We start from the raw sequence: 6,577 nt of genomic DNA, 5'->3' as shown, positions 1-6,577 counted from the left end.
TGGAAAGAAATGGAGAGTTGGAAGAAGTTACAACTATCTTTGTTGGGAAGAATAGCGGCTATAAAAATAAATGTTTTGCCCAGGTTTTTATTTTTGTTTCAAATGATACCGGTGCTTAAGAATGATATTAAATTACAGGAATGGCAAAAGGGGATTAATAAATTTGTATGGATGGGCAAAAAACCAAGAATAAAATTAAAAATAATGCAGGATACAAGGGAAAGGGGGGGGGGTCTTAAAATGCCTAACTTAAAATTGTATTATGAAGCAGTTGTCTTATCATTAATTACTGATTGGATTAATTTAACTGAGGAAAGCGTTTTGAATATAGAAGGTTATGGTTTGTTGTATGGATGGCATGCCTATTTATTATATGATAAGAAAGTAGATAAAATATTTAAAAATAATATAATTAGAAATGCATTATTGAGGGTTTGGAGGAAATATCAATATAAATTAGATGGAAAGATTCCAATATGGGCAATCCCGAGACACATGATAGAAAATATAAATATATATCAAAAGATGGAGGTAGTTACCTATAAAGAACTGCTTTGTATGGAAAAGGGGGAATTACAATTAAAATCCAGAGAAAAGATGGGGGAAGAAGGGTAAAATTATACATGGTTCCAATATGGACAATTACAAGCTAGATGGAAATTAGATCAAAAAATAGGTGTTAAGCAAATTGAGGATAATTTGTTAAAACAAATGAGAGATCAAGGCCAACAGCATATTAAGAGGTTGTATAATGTATTAGTAGAAATAGACTCAGAGTCCGAACTAGTTAAGGATTGTATGATTAAGTGGGCACAAAATTTTCAGCAATCAATAATGTTGGAAACTTGGGAAAGAATTTGGGTGAGGAATGTTAAATTTACACAAGCGCAAAATATGAGAGAAAATTTTATAAGATGTTTTATAGATGGCATTTAGACCCCAAATAATTGTCAGGTATGTATCCTAATGTACAGGCTAAATGTTGGAGATGCGATGGTGAAGATGCCACTTATTACCATATATGGTGGACTTGTAAAAAAGTTAAAGCATTTTGGATTAAAGTATGGTGGATCATGCAGAATATTTTGAAAAGAAGATTAAGTTTACTCCGCAGTTCTTTCTACTAGGAATAATTATGGATTGTACAGCTATAGAGACTAAATTGATTTTGAACTTAATAACAGCCATAAGACTTTTGATTGCTCAATATTGGAAGAAAGAAGAATTACCTACAATTGAAGAATGGACACTCAAAGTATCAAATTTGGCAGAGATGGCAAAATCTCCGCTTACTTGAAAGACTATACACAAGAAAAATATATTTTAGAATGGAAAATGTGGATTGATTATATTCAAAATAAGTAACAGATTAAAAAATATCGAATAGCATATGAGTAAATTTAGGAAATATTTTGTATTAGATATATTTTTGAAGGAGAGGGGAATTGAGAGTGTGACTAAGTGTGGTGTGACTAGAGATTATAATTTTGGAATTATTTTAGATTATGATTGTTAGTTTTGATACCCTGCATTTTGTTCTGGGAAGTCGGGGTGGGGGGTGGGGGGTAAGGGGGAGGGGAATTGGGGGGGGGTTTGGCAGAGATGGAGTGATGGTTAATGTACAGGGTTAATTGAAGATGTATAAATATAATTAATGTAGGGTCGGGTCTGCCCAGTTACCATTTTAGAACGGTGGGGAGGGAGAAAAGAGAGAGTAGGAGGTAGGAAAGAGGAGAAGAGGAAGGAAGAGGGGTAGAAGAGGGAGAAGGAAGGTGTAATGTATTACTGTAAGTTTTGGCGGGAGTTTTAGGCGGGAAATATCTCGTTTCTGATTGGATGCAGCCTCAGGCTGAAGTGTATATAAGGAGAGGTTTTTCTCCAGAGTTTTGCTGGGTCACACTATATTAAAGAGCTGTTGTCACTAACCTGGTCTCCTGCCTCGTCAATACCCAAACATAACATTGGCGACGAAAGTGGGATCTTGAGGCAGAGCACCAGAACAGAGCTGAACTCACTACGAGAATCAAACCCAGCAAGGTGACGGCGAATGCAGCGATGACCGGCTACACGCCACCCACTCCGTTTGACCCTGCCCAGGAGACATGGGGAATATATATGACCCGTTTCGAAAGTTTCCTGGAGGCAACGAGCTACAGGAGTCTCCGACAACCGCAAACGGGCTTACTTCATAAGCCACTGTGGGTCAGCAGTCATCGCCGTCAGAAGCCCTAGCGGAGCCAACACCGCTACACTCCGTATCGTGGCAGACCCTTCAGACCCTCCTGAAGAATCACTACGCACCAGCCCGTCCAAATCGTTCGGATGCGAGTTTGGGGAGCGCAGGCAACAAGAAGGCGAGTCTATCAGCGACTACATGGCAGCCCTGAGACAAGCCTCCAAGCATTGCAGTACCGCGATCTGGACGAAGAGCTGCTGGAACAACTTATACGGGGGGTCAGAGACATCCGTTTGAGGAGACGGTTGCTAGCCAAGAGCAACCTGACATTGGCAAACGCTCTGGACGAAGCCAGAGCCCATGAGATGTCCAACCATGCAGCAGACACCTTACAAAAGCGACTCACGCCGATGGCGGGCGCAAAGCCGAGCACAGTCCACCACGAAGAAACCTATCGTGAGTCAACCAGCGAAGAGGAGGAAGAAGTCCACTACACGGAAAATCGACAAGGAAGACCCGGAGGAATGCGGAAGTTGCGGGCGACATCAGCGCCAAAGATGTAAGTTCAGGGCGCCATTTGCGGCGGTGTGAAAGGAAGGGCACCTGGCTCAAGTCTGCCGAGCACCCCAACCTTCCGCCGAAAATTCAAATCGGCCAATCAGAGCGGCTCTGAGTCAGAGATGCAAACCCCACATTCCGCCGAAAATTCAAATCGGCCAATCAGAGCGAGATCGGCGAGGCGACCAGCGATTGGCCAGGAAAGAAAGAGCGAAGTCAAACCGAATGACTGTTACCATAGACCACGCAGCTACCCGCATCGAAGAAAAGATCTTCACAAACCCGACAATTGAAGGCGTACCGTGCCGACTGGAAGTAGACACAGGATCAGCTATCACAATCATGTCCTGGGACACTTTTGTGAAAGCCTTGCCGCACATCGCAAAGCGCAAGCTACAGAAACAACGGCTCCGGGTGCAGGATTACCAGGGCAACCGCATCCCTGTTCGAGGGACAACGACCGTCGAGGTCAAGTACGGGACATACGAAAAGACCCTGCCCATCACGTTAGTCGAGGAACCTTGCCAAGCTTGCTGGGGCTAGACTGGTTCAGGCGTTGGGAATGGGGTGACTGGCGTCCACGGAGCGGATGCAACCTGCAAACGCCCTACTGGAGGAATTCGCAGACGATTCGAGGACCGTTTAGGCAAGTACAAGGGGACCCCTATCTCCTTCAATTTAGACCCCCAAATAGCTCCCATTAGGTTAAAGGCAAGGAGGGTTCCTTTTGCACTCAAACCTAAAATCGACAAAGAGTTAGATAAATTAGTCAGCCAGGGGATACTAGTGCCAGTTGACCATGCCAAATGGGAGACGCCAATCGTCACCCCTATAAAACCAGACGGGTCCATAAGAATTTGCGCTGATTACAAGGCTACCTTGAACAAAGCATTGCAAAAGAGCGCCTACCCAGTTCCAGTAGTGCAACACTTATTGCACTCACTAGGGCACGGACAAGTTTTCGCCAAATTAGACTTGGCACAAGCGTACCAACAGCTACCCGTAGATGCTAGCACAGCTGAGGCCCAGACCATTGTAACGCACCGGGGTGCCTTTAAGTGCACCCGGTTACAGTTCGGGGTGAGTGTGGCCCCGGGGCTATTCCAAAATTTGATGGAGCGGCTCCTACAAGGGTTACCGGAGTCGTACTATTTCGATGATGTGTTGGTATCAGGGAAGATTTAAGAGAACTGGGGAAGCGATTAAGGAAAGTTTTGGCCATTTTAGGTCGGCAGGATTAAAAGTCAAAGCAAGCAAGTGTCAGATAGGGGTCGAATCTGTTGAATTTTGGGCTATAGAATAGACAAAAAGGATTCACCCCACTGAGAGCAAAGTCAAGGCGATAAAGAGAGCCCCAGCACCCAAAAACAAGACAGAACTCCAGGCTTTCCTGGGTCTGGTAAACTTTACGCCGTGTTTTTAAAAGACAAGGCAACCGTTGCTGAACCGCTGCATAAATTGCTTGGAAAAACACTGTTTGGTCGTGGGGAAGTCAGAGAATAGGGCATTTGAGGCAGTAAAAGTTTGCTATCAAGCGATAGCCTGTTAATACAATACAACAACAGACTGCCGTTAGTATTGGTTTGTGATCGTCCCCTATGGAGTAGGAGCTGTGCCAGCCACAGACTCCCAAACGGCACTGAAGCCCCTATAGCGTTCTATTCACGAGCGATGTCCCCGGCTGAAAGGAATTACAGCCAGCTAGATAGGAGGCTCTCGCAATAGTGTCAGGGTGAAAAATTTCACGAATACGTTTTGGGCGTGATTTGAAATTGTCACTGATCACAGACCGCTATTGGGGTTACTGGCTGGCGACCGCCCAACGCCAGTAGCACTCTCACCTAGACTGACCAGATGGACTATTTTTTGACCGCATACTCCTACAAACTGCAGCATCGGCCTGGAAAGGAGCTGGGGCATGCGGACGCATTGAGCAGATGCCCATTGCCAGGGAAATCGAGGACCCCACCCGGGCACACCCGTTCTACTAATTGACTCTTTGGACTCGGGCCAGTCACATCGCAGGAAGTGGCTCGGGCCTCCTACCGGGACGTTGTTTTAAGGACTGTAATCAGTTGGGTTCAAAGGGATGGCCGCTGCGGCGTTTCAAGGAATTTGTAAAGAAAAAGGAATTGTCTGTGCAAGGGGTGCCTGCTCTGGGGGATAGGGTGGTAGTTCCAGAGAAGCTGAGAAAAAAAGTTCTGGAACTCCTGCATGAGGGTCACCCAGGAATTGTGAGGATGAAGGGTTTGGCTAGGAGCTATGTCTGGTGGCCCCTAATGGACAGGGAAATCAGTGACAGGGTTGGCCGATGCCAAGTATGTCAGGAATCCAGACCACTACCACCTACGGCCCCAGTTTTGGAGTGGGAGAAACCCCAAAGCCCCTGGTCCCCCATACACATTGATTTTGCCGGCCTTCCACGGCCAAACATTTCTAATTGTGGTGGATGCATTCTCCAAATGGCTGGAGATCATCCTAATGAAATCCACAACCGCGGAAGCTGTCATCTTAGCACTAAAACACCTTTTCGCCACGCACGGGCTACCGGACACCCTCGTGTCCGATAACGGCCCACAGTTCACCGCAGCATTATTTGAAGGGTACCTGGCTGAAGAGGGCATCCGACATGCCCTCTCAGCGCCGTTCCACCCTGCGTCGAACGGCCTTGCTGGACGTTTTGTCCGAGTGCGAAGAAGCGCTATCACGAAGCGGCCCCGGCGATTGGCAGGCACAAATCGACACATTCCTAACCGTCCAACACAGGACCCCCTGTGTGGCCACCGGCCACAGCCCAGCCGAGCTTTTAATGGGGCGGAAGCTACGGTGCCCGCTAGACCGGCTACACCCGAACTACGTACAGGACGGGTTCAAAACAAAACCAGATAGAATCCGAGAGTTAAACATAGGAGACTCGGTGTGGGCACATAATTACAGCGACGGCCCTAACTGGAAGAGGGGATAGTCATAGACAAACGGGCCCCAAATCTTATCTAGTGGAACTAGACGATGGCAGAATCTGGAGGCGCCACATAGATCAATTAAGAAACAGATTGAGCGATAAGGCAGAATTAGGCGAGAACAGCCCTGACTATGATTTAATTAACCCCACAGCTGACTGGAGCCAAGAACAAACAGAAAGCGTAAGCAAAGAACCAAACAGAGACTTATCTGAGTCAGGCGAGGTCCAGCGACACCCTCCGGTCCCTCTAGAGGACAGCAGGTCCGAGCCGGCGAATAATCCAGGGCGGATGGCGGGAGGAGGAGCTCAGAGGAACGAAAAGTCCCTCCGGCAAGCTCGACTCAACTCCAGAAAGTGAACTGCGCAGGTCCGGGAGAGTCAGGAGACGCCCCACGTACCTGCAGGACTACGTAGAGAAGTAATATGCAAATATTGGCAAAGTGCCTTCTGGGAGGGAAGGAGTGTAATGTATTACTGTAAGTTTTGGCGGGAGTTTTAGGCGGGAAATATCTCGTTTCTGATTGGATGCAGCCTCAGGCTGAAGTGTATATAAGGAGAGGTTTTTCTCCAGAGTTTTGCTGGGTCACACTATATTAAAGAGCTGTTGTCACTAACCTGGTCTCCTGCCTCGTCAATACCCAAACATAACAGAAGGTGTAGGGTGGAGGGAGGAGAGGATGTAGATAAGAGAAGGAGAGGAAGGTTGGAAAGTAGAAGAAGGTAGAAGAGGGAAGAGTGTTAAAAAGGGGGGTGGTGACTGGGCAAGCCCGACTAATTGTATATAACTGTACATTAGATGAACTATTTGATATGATTGTAAAAATAAAACTTTTAGGAAAAAAAAAAAAAGTAAAAAAAAAGTTCCAATGATCAGCTGAATG

Source organism: Ahaetulla prasina, chromosome 7 (genome assembly GCF_028640845.1).
Source record: "Ahaetulla prasina isolate Xishuangbanna chromosome 7, ASM2864084v1, whole genome shotgun sequence".
Classification (NCBI taxonomy): Eukaryota; Metazoa; Chordata; class Lepidosauria; order Squamata; family Colubridae; genus Ahaetulla; species Ahaetulla prasina.
This window is presented reverse-complemented; position numbering follows the sequence as displayed.